Here is a 23,272-nt window from a genome sequence, read left to right on the forward strand (position 1 = left end):
CCTACATAATTTCCATAACTACACAACTGTCATTTTGGGGTATTGCAGTGAGATTGTTTTGTTCAATCGCTATTACAGTGTTAGGCTGGCCTTTAATATTGAGTGTTTCATGATTATTCTAATTGTTGTGTACATTGGCATTTGACTACTGAACTGTAATACAATTATCTAACTTGCTTTCCTTGCATTTTGCCCTGAGATTCGTTAGTTGAGCAATGCCACGTGATTTCAAATACAGATCTTCAGTTGAATTTCTTCAACTTGCTTTGCGTTCTTATATCTGTGCCTTTATCTCCCTTAGGTATATATGGGCTTATATAATTTTGCACATGAGCACTGCCTTCATGAAATGGCAGCTAGCTGGCTTTATCCAGCACTGAGAAAGGGCAGGGCACTAGGAGCATAGCAAAGCCACACCTCAGCAACCCATCATTCACCGTGCACCCACACTTTTCAAAGGAGAATAGCCTCATCATGACTCTGGTGGTAGCCGTGCCGGTAAAGTCATGAATTTTCTGGCACCTGGCAATGAGCAATTACTGGGGCATTACAGCACCGGTAGACCCCCGGTAATGGCCCATTGAGGGGCGCCAGAAAAAAATACTCCCCATTCCCATTTGAGTCCTGTTGGACCCGCTCGCAATGGGGAGGAAGGATGCACCGGCACCATCCATGTCGAGGTGTGCGCGCGGGTGCCGTTCCGCAAGACACCCGCTCGCAGACTCGTAGTTTGCCGATCTGGAAACAACGGTACCAGCAAGCTTACCGGCAACTGTTGTTTCCAGACTGGCAAACTTGCAATGAGGCCTATTCTTTTTTAATGCAGCAGGTCCAGGCATTGAATGGGTTATGGGGAGTGCATGGATATTGCACTTCTATCCAGATGTCAACTCAGTTACATTGCCAGTCCAGTAGGGGAGTGCAAAATCACTTTGGTTTCCTCCAGCCAAACAAGATGGTTTCCTGATCTCGTTATAGCTTGTGGCCCCAGAGGACTTGGCTAATAGGGGCTAAATGACTGTACCCTATGGCAACACCTAGACATAAAGACAAAGACACCAGGGTAATAAAGGCATTTTATTTAATGTGTAGTGTGAAAATGACTTACCTGTGGGGGTCACTCCCTTTAGACGCCCCAAGGGCCTTATTACATAAATGGCACTGGGTGGCACGTGGGGGCTTCCCCGATAGAGTGAGGTATGTATTGCTCACCCTAACATCCCTGCAACTAAAGTTATTACCTTGAATTTCAAAGGTTTTGTTATTGCATAGATGTATGCAGTGACATACAGCCTACGGCTGTGCCCTCTATATATTTTAGAACACTATCACTATAATATTAAAGTACCAGTCATTCAAATTAATATACAAACAAACATACACTATGCACAGTGGCTTCCCTGATTTCTTTCATATATGTCTCATCTCTGTTCTGTCACTACAACATTTCTAAAAGTCAATGAAATACACTTTATAATACAAATAAAAAGAAGAGTGGTGAAGTTCGTTTTCATAATAGTAATGTATGAATACTAAATGTATTGCTAGTACTTACCAATTAAGGTTGTAGACATGAATCAATATGTAGAGAGAAAAAGACTTCTCGTTGGAGGGAAAAAGACTCTACACACATTTAAAATATCTAAAAATTACTATTTACACACAAATGTAATGGTCTCTCCCTTTCTAGAAGCATCTCTACATGATAGACTTACTGAGGATGTTGACATTCCAATAAATGCACATTATGTTAATAGAGAGTTTAAAAGAATTACACTTGGAAAATGAAGGAGCTGCTTTAGGTACAAGAATCACTCCCTTCGTACAACTGCTACAGTAAGCACTTAGGTAACTACGAACCCGGTTTCACATCAGCCAATTTCGAATAGAATTGCCTGCAACATCAATAGTTTGTGCAACTCCAAAGGTATTTCATTATATTATCTTTCAAAAGAAAAGTGTAATAACATCATTAAAATAAATAACTATGTACACAAAAGCTATGTTTCATTTCTGTACAAACTGTGTTTCATGTTGAATGATATAAAATGTGCAGGGTAGTTAATGCAACCTTAACCAGGAAATCGAGAAATATAACCTAACTATGTCTTCAGTCTGCAAAATAAATGTATGAAGACATGCCAATGTTGCACCTTTATTTTGAGTTTAACCTTTATAAAGTCTAGTTGAACCATTATTTCAAATAATAGGTACAAAATAATAACTTCCCTGTGTGTAAATACATCACCACTTACTACAAGCTGTACTAAAAAATCGTACAGGTGTCATTTCAATACTTCTTATAAAATCTGTTTGTGTTTGGCCACCTAAACACATGAGAAGTTTATAATGATATTTCATAATCTACACATCATCTTTTATTATTTTTTGTTTTTTTAAATGTGTCTTGTAATTTAATACTTCTGTTTGCACAGTAACTTTTGTGCAGTGTGATATCTATTTTTTCTATTCAATCACTGTTCACTTTTAAATATTGTAATTAGCTCTACATTGTCTTAAAAATACTTCTTTTCAAATCTGCATGCATCCTTTTTTTGGCCACCTACACACATAAGAAATCTTATAACAATTTTGTGTAAACTACGCTATACAAATATTTTGATATTTCTTTAAAAAAAGTTTATCATATTTTATTTTCAAAATAAGTCCAGAGTGTAATTATAGAAAACATTCCAGGAATTCTGTTGAAACTACCACACTTGAAATACAAGTACTTTAGAGAAACCACCAACTAGTACTTAAAGTCGTCTCTTTTCCTTTTTTGATTGAATTGCAATACTTATGGTAATCGTTGTATGTGTCCTTATTTTGGCCACCTACGGAATAAAGAAGAAGGAATATAATATATAATTGTTCTTTTATAACACGCTTAAAACCAGCGAGGGGTTTCTAAGCACAGGATCGAGATTTTAACCTATGTTTTGCTGCATTGTCTTTCTTCCAAGACAAATGTATTGCCCCTGAGCTATCCTTTCTCCCTGATAATAGACAATAACCCTAAATCCTCCAATACAATTCTTTTAAATGGTCTAATTTATTTTCAGAACTCTGTACTTTTTTTTGCATCTACATCCTACTGTTTACTTGTTTCCGATGTAAACAGTTATGAACTTCTACACTCCCTAACATTATAAATAATGTACATGGAACCACTTATGTAACCTAGTACTTATAGCGAACATTTGTACATATTACAATATACAGTATTTTACACAATAAAACAGAAGTCAAAAATTGCAGAATGTATATCTTGACAATCTTATATATGAATTGATGTTTTAGAGATATTAAATTGCACTCTACTAATTATGTTTCATCTAGTTTACATACAACACGCATTGCTATAGTCTCCTGTTTCATTCATCCATTTTGCATGTTTATATTCAGAAAGTATATAACACATAGTTTAAAACTTTGTTTCTAGCAACATAAAGTAAGCATTTTTTAAACCCTTTGGCAATCTACCTTGGTGTGTGACTTTAGAGTCATTGCAAACAAGCCAATCTACATCTGTACGCACCCATGTTATGAAATGTCCATAGTGAATGGATGCCCCCTCGTAAAAAATAATTGCACACGTCTTAAAGGTTTTCTTACTAATAGAAACCAGACTATTTACAAAATTCATTATCAACGTGTTAAGTTTCCCAACATCTACACTAGATCTTTGAAACATAATTAAGAGGTACCTATTAAAAAGTAGATTTTGCAGTGTAGACTGTAAATAACAACCATAATCCACACTTTTCTGATCAGGGATAGGAACATACAACAACCTTTCTGAAAATCCCAAGCAGTATGGTCTTTGTTACATTGTGGACACTCATGCTTCCATTCGTAAGACATTTCCCTTCTCTTCAGATAGGAAGTACTGAGAAGTACTGCTTTGCCGCTTAGCCACGCAGCAAGCGTCAAGCAGTACCCCGCACCCTCCGTGACCCTGCCTCTTCCTCCAGGTTGTGCAGGTCTGTCTGCTTCCCGTTGTGTTGTGATCGCCTACACAGTGAACTGCATGCCTGTTACGTTGTACACATTGAAAACCAACATGCCGTTTAATACCATAAAATCTAAAACTGCTGTTCATGCTAGTCCCCATTCACTTTGACGGGTGTCTAAGAAAGCAATCACATTGTGACTTCTGTCCTTAAATAAAATCAAAACGCCCTTTGCAGACATTTGTGGATTTTGCCTTCTGTGCACTTTTAGAAAAACTGCTCCTCCTACAAATAACTTTCATGCAATTCCAGTGACAAAAATCCCTAATTTCGATCACAATGTATGCCACCCCCATTTGTCAATAAAAATCTTACCAGTACTAATTTGCTGATCATTGTAGGTTACTCCCACATGCCTGCCCGCCTTAGTTATGGAGTTAACACATTTGATAACAACAACTGCAAAAGAAACATCACTGCACTAACAAACCTACCTTTTGAACCTTCAAAATCAATGAAGGTTCCCATTTGAATGCTTTCAGGTCACACTATCTCATCAACCAGCCGGAGCGCGACAACGCTGTGCATTCAAAATTACAACTAGTCCGGCTATTGACAGAGGTCGTGATGATGTCTTTATCTCAGACATTTCGATACACGCCAGTCTACAAGACACGGAAATCATGCAAAACTTATCTCAATCCCCCATTTTATTTAACCATTGCTCACATGAATCATCTGCCATTTCCGTATCTTTTGTTAATCCAACTCCCTGCAGACGTGTCCCTCTGTAAAGGCATAAAGATGAACCGAATCAAAACATAATGTTTGAAATCACCCTGTCAGCTATGAACATGACCATAGCTAGTTTGACTGAACTATTTGAATTGCTGGACGTGAACATCACACAGCAATCCATGCAAATTCAACAGATTACTGACTGGATAAATCATGAACTACGTACTGAAGTAACTAACAAAATCCCAGTTGGAGAACCAAAGCAATTCTCTCCAAGCAGCTACCCTGATGCAATCTGCTCTCCCCGTATTTCAGCAAGTTATACGACCCATCAATGATAACTCTCTAAACTCACCCGCAATTGCTATCAATGATTCAAGGGATAGTGTTCAACATGAACCAGCCTTTAATGATACTACAGATGCTCCTCGACCCTTTGACATCTTTGCTTCCAAGAAAATGCAGAAAGTAACTTCAAAAGACAGTTCCAAAAGGTTGCTAATGCCGAAGTAATGAAAGAAGACCAAAAATATGAAGTCTGTACGATCTGCTATAAACACAAGCTGAAAACACTTCATACTGGCCAATCCCTAAAGGTGAAAAAGAACTGCAAAGAGAACTCTCTTCCTTGTGCAGACCACTTATGATCTGATAAGATATGATATGATATGATATGATATGAAATGGCATTTGTAACGCGCCTATACACAGTGTTTCAAGGCGTGACGAGGCAGGGAGGGGGGAACAAAGGGAAGACAGACAACGATCCTACTAGGCCAGGTGTCATTCAGATTGCGCAAGTGCAAGGGTAGAGGGGAAGGGAAAAGTGCAAGGGGAAAGGGAGAGGGAAAAGTGCAGTACGGGATAAACAAGATAAATAATAAGGGCCAGCTGGTGGCAAGTGCACGGTAAGTGCAGACAAGTGCTGGGAAGGGGGGCTGTAGGGATACAGAGACAGTCCCGCAGTGCAGGGGTTGCCAGGGAGGCAGTGCAGGGGAGAGTGGCTGGGCCAAGGACCGAGATCGGTGAGAGTGGCCCAGTTGCAGAATCAGTGCAGTTTCAGTCAGGAATTTAGCATGGGAGAGGGGGAGAGAAAGCAGAAGCAAAGAGGAAGGTTTTGAGGTGCTTCTGGAACCGGAGATGGTTCTCCTCAAGTTTCAGGGAGGCAGGAAGGCTGTTCCAGAGGGAGGCCCCTGCTGCGGAGCGAGATCTACCCCCAACTCGTTGCTTGGAGAAGCGGCTGACCCTGAGGGAGTTGGAGGCGGATGAGCGAGGAGCTCGAGAAGGAAGAAATTTAGGAAGACAGAGTTGAAGGCATTTTGGCCCCAGGCCCTAGAAGGCCCTGTGGACAATGCAGAGGGTTTTTAACTTAATCCTCGCAGCCACTGGGAGCCAGTGTAGAGATTTCAGTCCTGGAGAGATATGGCCCTGGGTTTGAGGCCAAGGACAAGTCTTGCAGTCTTGTTCTGGGTGAGTTGCAGAGGGCGGAGAGTAGAGGCAGGCAGATTTAAATAGAGGCTGTTACAGGAGTCCAGCTTGGAGAGAACCAGGGCTCTGGAGACAGTGAGCTTCTGGTGGAAGGAGAGGAAAGGAAGAATACCTCTGAGGAGGTGCAGCTGCTAGTGTGACTTCTTAGAGACGTCAGATATGTGAGGAGAGAAGGAGAGTGTGGAGTCGAAGATGACCCAGAGGTTTTTTGCCTTGCAGGTGGGAGCAGGAAGAGGGCCAAGAGAGGCCGGCCAGAGAGCTGCAGGGAAGGAGGGAGTGGGTGTGCCAATGTGTAGAATCTCAGTCTTACTGGCATTAAGGCAGAGGTCATTGGTGCACACCATTCCTGGATAGCAGACAGACAGTCAGAGATGAGGGAAGGAGAGGAGGAGGCTGAGGGTAGCCTGAAAATGAGCTGGGTATCATCTGCATAGCATTGAAAGTTGGGGCAGAGAGCGGCGATGCGGTGGGCACCACAGGTAGAGAAAAAGATGTTAGAGAGGAAGGACCCCAGTTGGACCTGGGAGGGTCGATTGGAGAGGAAAGAGGTCAGCCGCGCCAGAGCCTGATCAGTGATACCCAGGTTATCATGGAGACGGTTCAGCAGGATGGCATGGTTGACAGTATCAAAGGCAGAAGAGAGATCAAGCAAAATGAGAACACACAGAGTGTTAGAGTCAAGGTTGGAGAGCAGGTCTTCACAGATGTTCAGGAGAGCAGTTTCCCTGCTTCTGGCAGCTCTGAAGCCAGACTGATGGTCATGAAGACTGCCAACAGATTCAGCATGGAGATTAACCTGGGAGATGGCGAGTTTCTCCAGGAGCTTGCCCAGGAAGGGAGTGATGGAGATTGGGCGACAGTTAGCCGGGCAGGAGGGGTCGGAAGAGGGTTTCTTAAGAAGAGGGGAAGGGAAGACTCCAGAGGCGAAGGAGTGATTGCAGAAGTCAGCCAGGGCAGGAGCCAGGGAGTCAATGTGGTCCTTGATAGTTTTGGAGGAACAGGGGTGAACCTGTTTTGTCGAGACTTTCATAGATCGGACTTGTCTGGAAACCTCATCAGCAGAGAAAAGGGGGAAGGCAGAGAAAGAGGGAGGAGGGGTGGCTGCAGAAGGTCCAGAGGAGCAGGGAATAGAGGGAGGGAGGTGATAGGAGGAGAGTGAGGACAGGATGTCCTGAGTTTTTTAAATGAAGTGAGAGGCCAGTGCCGTGCAGAGGGTCTGGGAGGGGACAGGAGAGGTAGATACTGCAGCAGGGTTGGCCTGTTCCTTGCAGATTTTAAAGAGTTCAGCCGAGTTGTTAGATGCCGCAGAGATGCAGGCTTGGATAAGGGCTCTCTTCTTGGAGAGAACGGAGAGCCGGTATTGCCTTTGGAGCAGGCGGCAGGCCAGTTTGTCAGAGGATGAACATGAAGCACGCCATTTCCTCTCTGCCACCCTGCACTTGCGTTTTAGGGTGACGAGATCCGAGTCATACCAGGAGTTACATTTGGCTTTGGGCTTCAGGCGGATTCTCATGACAGGGGCAAGGATATCAAGAGTATCAGATATAGCAGAGTGGAGAGTGGAGAGGGCTGTGTCAGGGTGGGATTCAGCCGAAGGGGGATGGGGGATGAGAAGGTGGCGGCGAAAGCCTCAAATGACATGCGCTTCATGGGTCGGATGACCGAGAAGGAGGGTGGCAGTGATGAAGGTGGCTTTGCATGAAGGGGAGGGAGCATGAGGTGGGAGGATAGGAGAAAGTGATCACTCCAGGAGAGAGGCGTGGAGAGAGGGACAGAGAGGGGAAGGTAAGAAGAGATCAGGGCATCAAGATTGTGCCCTGCAGAATGAGTCGGCCCAGACGGGAGAATAGAAAGTGAGAGAGAGTCGCAGAGGTCGCAAAATTGTCCAGAGGGGGGACAAGAGGCATCCAGGTGGATGTTGAAGTCTCCAAGAAAGAGGAGTTGAGTGGTTGAGGACAGGAGTGAGGAGGAGAGGTCCGCCCACTCGGAGAGGAAGGAGGAAATTTGCCCGGGTGGCCGATAGATAGTAGCCACAATAAGAGAGAGAGAGTCGGCAGACATGCCATTCAAAGGAGGAGTAGGTCTGCGTAGGAGTGACAGTGGCAGGAATCCACTCAGGGAAGATGAGGGCAACACCCCCACCAGTGCGGTTGGGCCTGGGCACGGAGAGGATCTTGTACCCGTCAGGTAGGAGTGTGTCAAAGCTGGTGACAGAGGTGGCCATGAACCATGTCTCAGTGAGACCGAGGACATCAAGGTCCAGTTCCTCTAGAAGGCGACAGATATCAGAGGAATGTTTGACAGCAGAGCGAGAGTTTAGACTGGCAATGTGGATAACGTTGCCATCCTTGAAGGACTTCTGGGGGGGGGTACAGATCAGAGGTATGCCCTGCAGAGAAGAAGGAGCAAGAGGGGTGTAGGGAGGGAGGGGGAAGGCAAGGTAGCCGAGAACAGAGGAGAGGGGACAGCAGGAGAGGAAAGGAAGTTGATGAGGCGCGGGAAGTGTCTATCAAAGAGGTTTAGGTTGGCCTGAGGGCCTTGGACCAGGATGGTCCCATTAGAGTAGACATTAATGATGGCTTTAGAGGAGTGGAAGGAGGCCAAGAGGACATCCCAACGGGTGCCACCATTAATGGGAGAGGCGGAGAATGGAGAGAGCACAGAGACCGTATGCAGGGTGCATAGGTTAGGTGAGGGCATGAAAAACAGGATGTCGGTGAGAGTTTCCTTGGAGGAGGCACTGGTGTAGGTGTCAGCGATAGGGAGGCCTGGGTTTGAGACCAGGATGTCCTTTTTAAACTTCTTCCGGCCAGATTTAGTGAGGAGAGCACGATAGTCAATAGAGAAGCAGTTAGAGAAGATAGGAGAGACAGAGAGCACCATAGAGTAGGTGGGAGAGGAGAGGGTAGGGGAGAAACTGTCAGGAAGAAGGCAGACAAGAAGTGAGCGATAGTTCAAATCTCGAACCAGTATCAGGCCACCTAAGTTTAAGAATCCTGTAGGGGAGAAAAGGCCTAAAATTCACAGTGCAAGAGTGGGTACTGATACAGTGCGTAAAGCAACAACATGCTTGGAACCACCTCAATTTGAGAATCCTGTAGGGGAGAAAAAAGGCTTAAAATTCACAGTGGAAGAGTGGGTACTGATACAGTGCGTAAAGCAACAACATGCGTGGAACCACCTAAATTTGAGAATCCTGTAGGGGAGAAAAAGGCCTAAAATTCAAAGTGCAAGAGTGGGTACTGATACAATGTTAATTTACATCAGCCTAGAGGACCACCCAGCTGTGTTAGGAATCAGTAGGTGGGGAAGGCCGAGAGGCAAACCCTAAGGAGGATGAAATGGCTCCTGGCGTCTACCTGCGGACACCTGCAGACACACCGGGAGCCACACAAAGAGGGAGCCACCCTTTGCCTAAGGGGCCCTTAGCCGTGGGGCTGCTGGGCAGGGGCTGTCCTGGTAGCACCAATAAGAGGAGGAGGATATACAGGGTTACAGCCAATCAGGGGGGAGCTGGGAGGCTTGGAGGTGGGAGGGAGGGAGGGGATACCAGGAGAACACGGAAGGGGAGAGGGGGGCTGGAGAGAAAAACACGAGGGAAAAACAATGGTGGCAGCCCAAATGTAGGCAGAAAAAACACACACTGCCCACGGAGGTGCTCAGATACCGTAAGCTGGGGGCTTGCAGTCACCGGCTCTGCCTTGATGGAAGTGGCGAGCACGGAGGAACTGCAGGCAGCCTAGCTTGGAGGAGACACAGGGTTACAGCTAATCAGGGGGGAGGTGGGAGGCTTGGAGGTGGGAGGGAGGGAGGGGATACCAGAACACAGAAGGGGAGAGGGGGGCTGGGGAGAAACACATGAGGGAAAAACAATGTAGGCAGCCCAAATGTAAGCAGAAAAAACACACACGGCCCACGGAGGGGCTCATATAGCGTAAGCTGGGGGCCTGCAGTCACCGGCTCTGCCTTGATGGAAGTGAGAACATTGAGCAGAGGCATCCATTGAACAGAGGCACGCTGAGATCAGGAAGGCTGTGGATCTTTACTTAGCCACACAACTTAAAGATCATAACATGTTGCCTTCTAATGACAAACAGACAGAAAAAACTTGTATGCCTGCTTACGGACCCCCACATCCTGAATACCCATGGGAAAATGCCCATAAGAAACAAAAGCAACATATAGGGAAAAATATAGCTGATTTGCAACAACATGGTATCCAGGACCAAATGTCGTCAACGCAACACGGCATCATCAACACAATGGTTTTCAATCCACTTAATACGTCTAATAATAAACATGACTCTCGTCCAAGTAAGAAGATGCAATCATAGCCTCATTCCTTAATAATGCAATGTTGTGCTGCCCCATACTCCGCCTTCGACCTCTGTAGAAATATGCATCATGAACATCTTTGAAGACATACCAACACTGGAAGACATAATGTCGGTTGACATTGAACAAATGGAATTCTTGAGTGAAAGCCACTTGTCCATTGTTAGATTATGGATTCCTTCAGGTGGTGTCTTAAATACAGTATGGAAAGCTAAAATGGACTTGTTTGCTTTGGGCTTCATCATTGTCCAAGATCCACATAGAAGCAGTGGTAAATCTTCGACAGTGGAAACACAACGATCAGCTTCAGAATGGCCCAAATGTGTTCAACAGGGTCTGCATCCTACTAATCAATGGACCAAGTTCAAGGCATAAAGGCATAACTGCCCAAGATCATTGAAAACAAAAAACTAAGCCTGGCCAGCTAGAACACACGTGGCCACGTTCATCTTGTGGACTCCAACATTAATCAAATTGACAACTTTGACATTTTAGCGTTCCATGAGACTTGGCTGGTAGATATTCCAATATGGAATGATCACGGTATTGTAAGGCCTGCACTCCTCTTTGCAGCTCCGCTGCGAGTGCCACCATCCATTCAGCTGGATCAGCTGATATTTTAAAACAACATCTCCTTCGGTGCCCCTGCTGCAGCGTGCTCCACGCACACAGCAGTTCCCCTCCTCATGGAAGGCCCGGTTGCCGTGTCGGGAACACCCAAGAAAGCATCTGTGATGAAAGCATTTTTTGAATTTGCCGCCAATACTGCTTCCCTTCCCGCCAGCAGCCCCAACGCTGCATCCAGCCCTCTGGCTCCTCCCCCCCGCTTTAAAGGGAGAGGGAGCGAGCCTCCAAGCAAAGCCGCGAGGAGAAGGCCAGAGGACAAGGCCTGCACTCCTCTTTGCAGCTCTTCGCTGCTCGACTGCCTTTTGCCGCGAGGCTCTGCCGCATTCAAGAGGTAAGGAGCCTGACTACTGCCACCTCAAATCACAGCCAGGTTTGCCCACCAGGAACTCCAGACTATGTGCCCGCACTATAGAGGTAAACATCAGCTCTAAGTCCCTCCCAACGAGCATCCGCAATGTACGGCTATGCTCCTGTATCACGCAACCCACTCCACCTGCCTACATGGCCAGACTCATGCGCCCAACCACTAAGCCAACTGCAATAGTAACTACTTCCACTATAGCTGCCAACAATGCTCTCTACCCCACCTCAAACTGTACTGCCCTTATACGCAATATGCTTACACATGTGTCCACCACCACTGAAAATTCCCTCCCCAGTGCAAAATGTGTGATAGCCAATTCTTCTACCCCCATTTAGAATGCTATTGTGCCAAATGTGATCCTACCTGTGTCCACCACCACTGAAAATGTGCTTCCCAGTGCAAAATGTGTGATAGCCAATTCTTCTACCCCCATTTTGAATGCTATTGTGCCAAATGTGATCCTACCTGTGTCCACCACCACTGAAAATTTGCTCCCCAGTGCAAAATGTGTGATAGCCAATTCTTCTACCCCCATTTTGAATGCTATTGTGCCAAATGTGATCCTACCTGTGTCCACCACCACTGAAAATGTGCTCCCCAGTGCAAAATGTGTGATAGCCAATTCTTCTACCCCCATTTTGATGGCTATTGTGCCAAATGTTATCCTACCTGTGTCCACCACCACTGAAAATGTGCTCCCCAGTGCAAAATGTGTGATAGGCAATTACTCTGCTGCCCCCCACCACAACACCACCCATGCCCCCTGCTCAACACCACCCTTGCCCACCACCTCACCCACTCCTCCCACAGACCCCGCCCTATCCACCACAGAACCCCACCTTAAATGTGCCATGATCAACGCTAGATCCTTCAATGCCCACGCTCTGGACATCCATGACCTCATAACCACCCATGACCTAGACCTGCTCATGATATCAGAAACCTGGTTACATGAGGCCTCCGGCCCTGCCCTCTCCCTTGCACTGCCCCCTGGCTATTCCATCATCAGACAAGACCGCCCCTCTAAAGGTGGAGGTGTAGCAATCATCGCCAAAGACTGCCTCACCATTAGAAAGGTAGAAAAATCCTTACACAACAACAACGACTACCTCCAAGTCAAAATTAATCTCTCCCCCCACTGTACCATTGCTGTTCATATTGTCTATCACCCTCCAGGCCCAACAGGAGACTTCCAAGCCTCCCTCATCCACCTCCTATCGGACAACCTCAAAAAACACTCGAAAGCCATTCTCCTTGGGGACGTCAACCTAGGCCTCCTGGACAGCAAAGACCCAGCAGCCAAACCCCTTGACTCAGCCCTCAAAACACTAGGCTACAAGAACACCATCTTTAGCCCAACTCACACCCAGGGCAGAACACTTTACTGGATCGCTCAGCACAACTGCCCACTCATCATCACTGGAAACACTCCCACCCCATGGTCTGACCACCATATCATCACCTTTAGCATCCTCACCACCAGCTCCTCAACCCCGCCACCCCTACCCCTACCACCTTGCAACAAGCTCCCGTCAGCTAACCAAGGTAAGGCTACTGCCCTTCCTCCAAGGCCCAGCCTTCAGACCGCCTTTCTCCTCAGACCCAGAAACTCTCGCATCAACCTATGATGCTGCCATTAAAGCAGCTATTAATTCCATTGCCCCGCTTAAACCTTGTAAATCCAAACCCACCACCCACTCTAACTCCTGGTTCACCCCAGACTTGCTCACACTCCGGAATGAAAAAAAGGCAGCTCTTACACAATGGCAAACATCCCACACTGACAATGATAAGTTGATGTTTAAAGCCCGCTCTACGGTTTACAAAAAATCAATCACCCAAGCAAAAGCCAAATCTTTTAAATCCAGAATCTCGGAAGCCCAATCTAGCACAAAAGAAATCTTTGCCATTTTCAGGGAGCTAGAGACTCCCACGCCCACCCCCCAGAACTTCACCAAAGACAAAGCCTGGTGCGACGAAATTCAAACAGCCATGGAAACCAAACTGAGCCGCCTCCAAAGCAAAATACTAGCTACTAAACAAGCCCTGCCTAATACACATATCCCTGTCCCACCGCCAACCTCGGACCCCCCCACTCCTTCTCCTTCAAATCCATACAGGAAAAAGACATAATTAATATAATGAGGAATATCAAACCCTCTAACTGTAAAGGTGATGCCTGCCCAGCCACTCTCATCAAGGACTGCGCAGAAGCGCTTGCTCCCTTCCTGACAGCCTTTGTCAACGCCTCCTTTGCAACAGGGAAAGTCCCTGCCTCCCTTAAGGAAGCATGGGTCCGCCCACTCTTAAAAAAAACAACTCTCAATCCCACCTCCCCCAACAACTATAGACCCATCACCACTGTCCTGTGACGTGCCAGTCACGATTGACGCATGCGCGAGCCTCGTTCTGGCTACGCGCATGCGCATTTCAATAAATCACGCCTGTGCCGGCAGTTACCGCCGGGACGCGGAACAGAGCACATCGCGTCCCGTGTCTTCTTGTGTGCATGACTGCGTGCAAGTGTGAGTGCGGTACTGCCTGAGGCATGGGCGTACACATAACAACTGGCGACGAAGCGGGATGCAAGCGGAGCGTTTGTTGACACGCCGCCGCGTGTCAATCATCATAACGATACACTGCTGAGCGTTACGAACCCGGCGCGAACACAGCGGAGGTGTTTTCACGCACGGTAGGATGCAGTAGTGGCCTGAAAAGGTGCTTGTGCACTGCTTATACCTGAAAATACATCTGAACAATTTTTGGAAACTTGGCAGTCCTCACCATCCAGGAGGACTGCACCTGAACTAGTTGTCACTACACAAGGGGCAACTGAAGGGGAACACAGGCACAGGGGAAGGCCCTCGTCAACTCGAACATTCCATGATGACGCAGTGACCCAAGCTATGTCCACGGTTCACCCAAGCCAGGTTTGCGGCCTCTGAATCACCACAAGGCGCCTGTGCGACCTGTGAAAATGGCGGAAAGTGACGGCGAGGCAGAAATAGTGAGAGTGGTTGTAAGGAGACAACAGGGGGCTTTCTTACCGATGCAAGAATTTGACACATCCGGTCCCCCCTCCAAATTGGGCCCAATATGGTTGTTGTGGATAAAAAAATTGGACATGTACTTTACGGCAACTGGGGAAACCGATGACGACGCTAAGAAAGCCACTCTCCTATACTCAGTGGGCTTGGACGTTCTGCGCATTTATGAGTCCCTCAACCTGCAGGTAACCACCTATGATGCTGTTAAAACTGCTTTAAAAAACTACTTCATTCTGTTGTCCAACGTGGACTACGAGAGATTTCTGTTTTGTGGTGAAAAACAGCGGGATGCGGAGTCACTTGACCAATTCTGCGCTCGCCTGCGACAAATGGCCACAACTTGTCGATGGGAAAATGAAGAGTCCATGATCAGGAATCATGTCCTCCAATGCTGTAGCTCAGGCAAGCTACGTAGGCAAGTGCTGAGGGAGCCTGGATGGTCTCTGCAACAGAGTTTGGACAGCGGAAGAACCTATGAACTGGCAGAATCGAGGGGTGCCAAAATGGACGCGGCGGTGCGTCCGGGAAAGTCGGAAGAAGCATATGCCGTTGGAAGGCAGTTGGCGTCGAAAGCCAAATGGGGCCAGAAGCGCCAGGAATCTGGTCCGATGCAAGGGGCGATGTTTATTTGCCAATATTGCGGATATGACCTGCCGCCCTCTGAGGAGTGTCCCGCCAAATCGAGAACATGTGGCAGATGCAATGGACCTGGACACTATGCCCGGATGTGTCGCGCTCCCGCCCCAATAACTGTACAGAGGGGCTCGGCCAGGGCACTTGGCAGGAGTTTGAGGGGGGAGAGGAGCATCGCAGCGTTAGAACAGGAAAAGCAGAAGCTTAACATGGCAGAGGAAGAGGTGGACGAGGTGGATGAAGTGTTCTTCATTTCGAGCATTGCAACAGGGGCGAAAAAGAAGAGACAACCCAAGTGCATCATGGACATTCAAGGAGTACCGACACAAGTGTTGGTCGACACGGGGGCCTCAGTATGTGTGCTGGAGTCTGATCACTACCAGTCTATCCCGGGATCACCGGCGCTAGATGTTTTGATGGCGAAAATGTTCACGTTTGGCGGAGACACACCACTCCCAATCAAGGGCGTTTTCTTGCACCTGTGTCCAAAGGTGGCAAGACCATAAAAGCCTGATTTTTCATCACAGACGTGAGCCCTCACTCTCTATTCAGTTGTGCGGCATCGGTGGCCCTGGACCAAGTGCATTTTGCATGGGAGGTCTACCAAGTGGACATCGAGCAGCTACTGGGCAAGTTCTCAGGAATTTTCAAGGGTGTGGGGAAGTTGAAGGCTCCCCCGGTACGTCTGCACATTGATGACACCATCAGGCCTATGACTCTCAAGCATCGCAGGATCCCGTTTCACCTCTGAGAGAAGGTAGAGGAGGAGCTGCGCTCGCTCATGCAGATGGACATTATCGAGAGGGTGGAAGGCCCAATGCCCTGGGTCTCACCCATCGTGGTGGCCCCCAAGCCAAAATAGCCCAGAGCGGTGCGCATATGTGTAGATATGCGTCTCCCCAATGCCGCCATCAAGAGGGAGAGACACATTACGCCCACTCTTGATGATATTATTGGAGAACTGCAGGGCACAAGAGTTTTCTCGAAGTTAGATCTACGAGCGGGCTATAATCAGCTTGAGCTCCACCCAGACTCCAGATTTATCACGACCTTCATGACGCATGAAGGTCTCTATCAGTTTAATCTGCCGCTGAAGTCTTTCAGAATACCATCAGGGGGGTGCTGGCTGGCCTCAAAGGTGTTTTGAATATGAGTGATGACATTTTAGTGTTTGCGGAATCGGAGACAGAGCACTTGAAAAGGCTGGAGTGCACACTGAGGAGATTGGATGATTTGGGTCTTACTCTCCACCGTGAAAAATGTGAGTTTTTCAAAGACAGGATTGGGTTTTTTGGTTTCATTTTTCACGCCAGTGGTGTATCACCTGATCCGGCTAAGATCAGAGACATTCGAGAGGCCGCAGCACCCCAGTCCCCCACCGAGGTGAGGAGCTTCTTGGGGATGGTAAATTACTGCGGGCGTTTCATCAAAGGTTTGGCCTCTTTGTCGGAGCCCCTCAGGGCGTTGACCAGGAATTACGCCGTGTGGACGTGGGAAAGGAAGGAGCAGGAGGCTTTTCAGCTCCTCAAGAATGCCTTGTCTGACGGGGACACCATGGCGTACTTTAACCCGTCAGTGGAATCCGAGATTGTTGTTGATGCCAGTCCCGTGGGTGTTGGAGCGGTGCTGCTGCAGCCAGACAAAAGAGGGGACATGCGACCCATCGCTTATGCAAGCAAAGTGCTTTCGGACACGGAGAAGCGTTACTCGCAGATTGAAAGAGAAGCTTTGGCCATCCTATGGGGCTGTCGGCATTTTCGTCTCTACATTCTGGGAAAGCCTGTTGTGGTGGTGACAGACCACAAGCCATTGCTGCCCATCCTGGCGGGCGTGTCATCCAAGCCGCCACCCAGAATTGAGCATTGGATGTTGGCCCTGATGGAGTACGGGGTTAGACTTGTGTACAGGCCAGGGACCAATAACCCGGTAGACTACCTGTCGTGTCACCCCAGCACTGGGAGTGTGGAGAAGAACGACGAGGTGGCTGACTGTCAAGGGCTACTCTGTCACGTGGTGGAAGGTGCGTTACCGGTGGCGCTATTGAGACTTGTCATAGCGACGGAGTCGTCCAAGGATGAGGTGTTCCACATCATCAAGGCTGCTGTGAGAAGTGAAGACTGGAGAGAGATACTAAGAAATAACTCCAGGCGGCAGGCAAATGCCCAAAAAGACTTTCAGGCACTTTGGAAGGTAAGGGATGAGCTGTCCATTTCGGATGACGGATTGCTGCTGAGGGGGAGACAAATTGTGATCCCACAGGCTCTAAGGAATCGCATCGTGGAGTTAGCACACATTGGCCATCAAGGGGTCGTTAAGACCAAAGCGAGGCTCCGACCCAAGGTGTGTTTCCCTGATATTGAAGGGATGGTCGAGCATTTTGTGAAAAGGTGTTTGCCATGTCAAGCAGCGGCTCCAGGGGACAAGGCCCCACCGATCAGCTCTATGGAACGGAGCGAAAAGCCCTGGGGAACTGTCCACATGGATTTTGGGTTGACAGGTCGGGGCATGTATTACTTAGTGACCGTAGACCAATGGTCAAGGTATCCTGAGGTGGAGGTAGTGGAATCCACTGCAACGGAGTACACCACCAGGGCCTTAGATAAAATGTTTTCGACCCATGGGTTCCCAGAAATAATATGCTCTGACAATGGGCCCCCATTTACCGGCAGTCTGTTCGCCCAATACCTCAAGGATAGAGGCAACCATCACCGCAGAGTATCGCCTCTGTGGCCTCGTGCCAATGGAGAAGCCGAGAGGCTAATGCGTACTTTGAACAAAGTGCTAAGGATATCCGCTCATGGGGGGGATGACCTTCCGAAGAAGCTCGTGGAATTCCTAAGAGAATACCGGACCACCCCTCATCAGTCAACCGATGTGGCTCCCGCGGAAGCACTGTTTGGACGCTGCCCCTGTGGCATGATACCGGAAATGGATGGCCGAGGGCCAGGTGTCATCGACAACGAGAAAGTAAGAGAGGAGTGCGAGGCACGCAATCAGAGGAAAAGTGAAAGAAGAGGTCTACAAGACAAAGAAGTGCGTGTAGGTGATTCAGTGCTAGTCCGGAACCGTCACCCAGAGGGCAAACTGTCTTTGCCATATGAGCCTCACCCGTGGAAGGTCACGCACGTGAAAGGGACCATGGTGACGGCGGCCTGTGAACGTGGCAAGGTCACCCGCAACAGGTCCTTCTTCAAGAAGGTGGACACTTTGTCGGAAACCTTTGATCCCGGAGAGAGCCCTGACTCCGAAGCAATCCCAGAGGGTCCAGCTGAAGATGGCCCGAGGGCTGCAGTCCCATGTGGAGACAATCCCAGCAAAACCATGCCAAGTACCTCAAGGTATCCAGTGTGGAGAGACCACAGACCGCCTGCTCCCTTAAGGACTACGTCCTGGACTCGGGAGACTGAGCCGAAGTCACGGGAGACTTCCAATTAGCGAGAGAAAATGTTTATGTGTTAGAGGTTTGCACTGTTGTTGGAATATAATATTATATTGTGTTTTTCGTTAAAGAAAAAAAGGGATGTGACGTGCCAGTCACGATTGACGCATGCGCGAGCCTCGTTCTGGCTACGCGCATGCGAGGTTCAATAAATCACGGCCGTGCGGGCAGTTGCCGCCGGGACGCGGAACGGAGCACATTGCGTCCCATGTCTTCTTGTGTGCATGACTGCGTGCAAGTGTGAGTGCGGTATGACCCAAGGCACGGGCGTACACATAACATATCCCTTTCCTCCTCAAAATACTGGACAAAGCAGCCTACCTGCAGGTTCAGCACTTCATCGAAGAGAACAAACTCCTAAGACTCCGCCAATCTGGCTTCCGCCCCAGACATGAGACGGAAACCGCCCTACTTAATCTGAAAAACCAGATGGACGATGCTAGAGACATGGGCAAACCAGCACTTCTCCTACTTATTGACTTATCTGCAGCATTCGATCTCGTTGATCATGACGTCCTATGCCATCACCTCTCCTCCACTGCCAAGTTCTCCCCTGACGCCACAGCATGGATCAACTCCTTCCTACAAGATAGAACCATGCAAGTATTCTCTGACTTAGCTTCTGCCTCACCCACCATCATACTATGTGGTGTGTCCCAAGGCTCATGCCTCTCCCCCATCCTCTATAATATCTTCACATGACCCCTCTTCCTCATCCTCGATGCTATGGGTATCTCTTACACTAATTACGCGGACGATACCCAGATCCTCCTCACCCTCACCGGCAACTATGACACTGACTCGTTGACCCTTAACAATCTCTACGACACCATCCAAGCCTGGATGGCAGACAATGGACTATGCCTCATCTCTGACAAGACTGAACTCTAGGTAGGTTCCCCCGACACGCTAAAAAACATCTCGACTCCCAATTCAGTCACTTCACCATTGACACCATCAAAATACCTGTCTCAGACTCAGTCAAAACTCTTGGAGTCTATTTGGACTCCAACCTATCCATGGACAGACAAGTCAACGCAATTGCCTCCTCAGCTGCATATCACGCTAAACTTATCAACGCAGTCAGGCCTTTTCTCTCCAAAGAGAACTGCACAAACATAGCCAGAGCCATCACCGGCTCCAGGCTAGACTATTGCAATGTACTATTTCTAGGAACATCAAAAAAAACCTTAAGAGGCTACAAGTCATCCAGAATAGTGCTCTCCGTGCAGCCCAAGGCATTGCTAAAAGAGACCACATCTCAGAGGCCAGAAAACTGTCCCACTGGCTCCCAATAAAAGAGAGAATCGTGTTCAAAGTGCTGACACTGACACACAAGTGCATCCATCTCACTGCTCCCGACTACCTCTCACAAAGAATCCACCCTGTCGCCTCTACAAGGCCAACCAGATCACCCTATACCAACATGCTCTATGTGCCACTAGTAAAAAGAGCTAGAGCGGGTGGATCCAGCTTCCCATATCTCGCACCTACTCACTGGAATGCCTTACCTCCCACCATCCGAAGTGAGGCCTCCCTCCTCGCTTTCCGTAAAGCAATGAAAACCATCCTCTTCTCATAAGGTCCTTCGTAGCGGCATGAATACCAACCATAGGACCCACTGCTTAATCTGTATTGACCAATCAAATAAGCTGTAATGATACCTATGTCTTTGTTTGTATGCAATTTGCCATTTACTGCTACCATGTGTGTACCTCTGTAACTAAGCTCATGCAAGTAACAGCGCCTCAATGCCCTTGGGCTGCTTGCACGCTATATAAATATAAATAAATAAAAGTATTACTTCCGGCAAAATAAACCCATAAAGGAAAACCCAGTTTGGGCCTTCTTGTAGTAGTTAAAACTAGTGCTGGCCTGGTCCACCCTGAACAACTTTCTACAACTAGCAAAAATCTCATGCCACGATTGAGTAATAGCTCATCTCAATGTATACAGAAATCCTGCTGGTATGTCTGATGACTGTTTCTTTAAACATTTGGAAAATCTCTTAGACACAATCATTTTCGATCCTGATATTACTAATACTATTATAACTGGAGATCTTAATCTTTGCTGTTTTCCCTTAAACACATCAACGAACAACAAACCTACTGTTAGGTGGACTACACTAATGAACGAAAGACATCTTAGAATGACTAATGGCTTGCAACCAGGCAATCTTCCACCACGCAGCACCTGGTGCAGAGGGCGTGTGCAGAGTAAAATTGATTTCATCCATGTGGATGAACAATTATATGCTGTCGCCTATACATTTGAAATCGTTAAACAACTACACGTTAAACAACTACATAGTTATCATAATATGCTTACCCTCTTCTGGACCTGGGACTGCAGCCGTCCCCATATTGCAGATCAATGGCATAAGGCCTCACTTATTGTCAACAACACTAAAACACATTTCCGGTGGACTGATAACAAATTGCAACAGCTAAACAATATGATTTTGCACAATCAAACATGGAATGATGAGAATTCTTATGCAGTAGCTTTAAATCTTTTTAAAGCTCCCTCCACGGCTACTACCCTGAACATCGAAGAAACACACATTACTTTGACAGAAAAAAGCTGATCTCTGACGTCTAAAGAAATCAATCAACCAGATGCCAAAGATGGAAAGATCGATTGTACTAAAGACAGCAAAATGCAAATCAGCGTAATGTGGAAGTTATGCTTGAAATATTAGCAAATAAGAACACTGCACAGACATGAAGTCTTCTGAACCAGGCTATTCATGCCACTCAATTATCCACTCAAATTAATGGCATCACTGACCAACAGTGGCTTGAGCACTTTGTTAACCTGTATGCTATATATGTCCCTGCTGCTACTCAGAACACCCCTACCTCATACAGATCATGTCAATTACAAACCTCTGAAGAAGACATAAAATGATTTATCAAAAAATAAAGTGGATCAGAAGCCTCTGGACCTAATCGCTGAGCAATGCAATGTTGAAGGCTCACCCTAGGACCTGGTCCGTTATCTTAAATAACATCTTTACAGATATCATCAGAAGTTGCACAATACCAATCTCTTGGTGCAAATCAGTGATCGTCCCAGTTTTTAAGAAAGGAGATCACTCTCTTGTGTCGAATTACAGACCTATTACGTTATTAGATGCTCCCGGGAAAATGTTTGCCCAGTTTGTACTTCGCGATTTCAACGAGTGGACGTTATCACAACAGAAATATGATCCTAATCAGACAGGATTTGTGGCAAGTATGGGAACGACAATTAATCTGATGGCCCTCAATGCCATCAAAAGTCAAGCGCATGCAACAAAACAACCTCTTTATTTTGCGTTTGTCAATTTTCATGCAGCCTTTCCAGACAGCTCCTTATGAACAAATAGCATAGAGGAGGTTGTCCGCCCACCTTGTCTGACATCATAGATGCACTGCATTCAAACACTTTCATTCATGTTGGGCTTATCACCGGGGGCTTGCACACTGCCTCTATACGAACTTCGAGAGGGCTGAAGAAAGGCTGCATCCTTGCTTCGGCCCTCTTTAATTTCTTTATATCTGATATGCAGAATTCATTTGAAAACATCATTGCTGATGCTCCAAAAATGGGCTCAAAACAAGTGCCTGCATTGTTATATGCTGATGATCTATTCTTGCTCTCCAAGACCCCTATGGACCTACAGAGATTGCTTGACTCCTTGTCACTTTACATACATGAAAATCAGCTAACAATACATCTTCAGAAAACCAGAATCATGCTTTGTAATGGTCAAACATTCTACTCAAAGTAAACCTAAGTGGACTTTACAAAGTACAAGATAGATGTAGTTGACCACTACACATACCTAGGCATTATCATTGATAATCAACAATATAATAAAATCCACTTACACGCTCTAGAGAGAAAATTAACAACAGCGATCTCACAAACTAAAATCATACTCTCCAAATATGGTACATTTTCCATGTTTAAAGCAGTGACCTATTGTAACCAGAAAGTCACTCCCATACTACTATACAGAATGGAAACAAGGGAAATATTACCTGAGATATTCTTACACAAAATGGAGGGGAAATATTGGAGACATATTTTAAAACTACCCCAGTGCTTGGCGGTTGTATGGCTCAGGTACGAACTGGGTTGATCTCTGTAAATGGGTTGTATCAATGGTGCCTTTGTGCTATTTATTTTTAGAAAAAATGCCTTTTGGTTGAAAGCTTAGACATCTTACTTAAAACATTATCTAACTACATATTCTCATGTGAACACACTTGTGTAAATCAATGGAAAATGGCTATTTTTCACATATTGTCCAGAGCTGATGTAAGCATGGGTGTACTTGTTTTGGATCCTAAAAGAGCTAAAATTAAAAAAATATCTAGCTGACTGGATTGAGACCCGGAGACAATGCTTATTGTACAGTAAAAGGATTTTAGAGAAAATCCCTTTGGAGAGAAAGAATTTTGTGTTATAGAACCATACTTGCGTACCCATCCGTCACTAATGTACAGTTTAATCTATGGCCTACAAGAGAACTAATGGCTAAACGCAAAATGATTAGTGAAGAAATTAACATCTGTCGCTTCTGTAATAACAGCAAACAACAAGAAACTTTGTGACACATAATAATGCAATGCCCCAGACTTTCTTTAAATAG

The sequence above is a fragment of the Ambystoma mexicanum genome, chromosome 5q, assembly GCF_040938575.1.
Source record: "Ambystoma mexicanum isolate Mex_15411 chromosome 5q, UKY_AmexF1_1, whole genome shotgun sequence".
Taxonomy (NCBI): Eukaryota; Metazoa; Chordata; class Amphibia; order Caudata; family Ambystomatidae; genus Ambystoma; species Ambystoma mexicanum.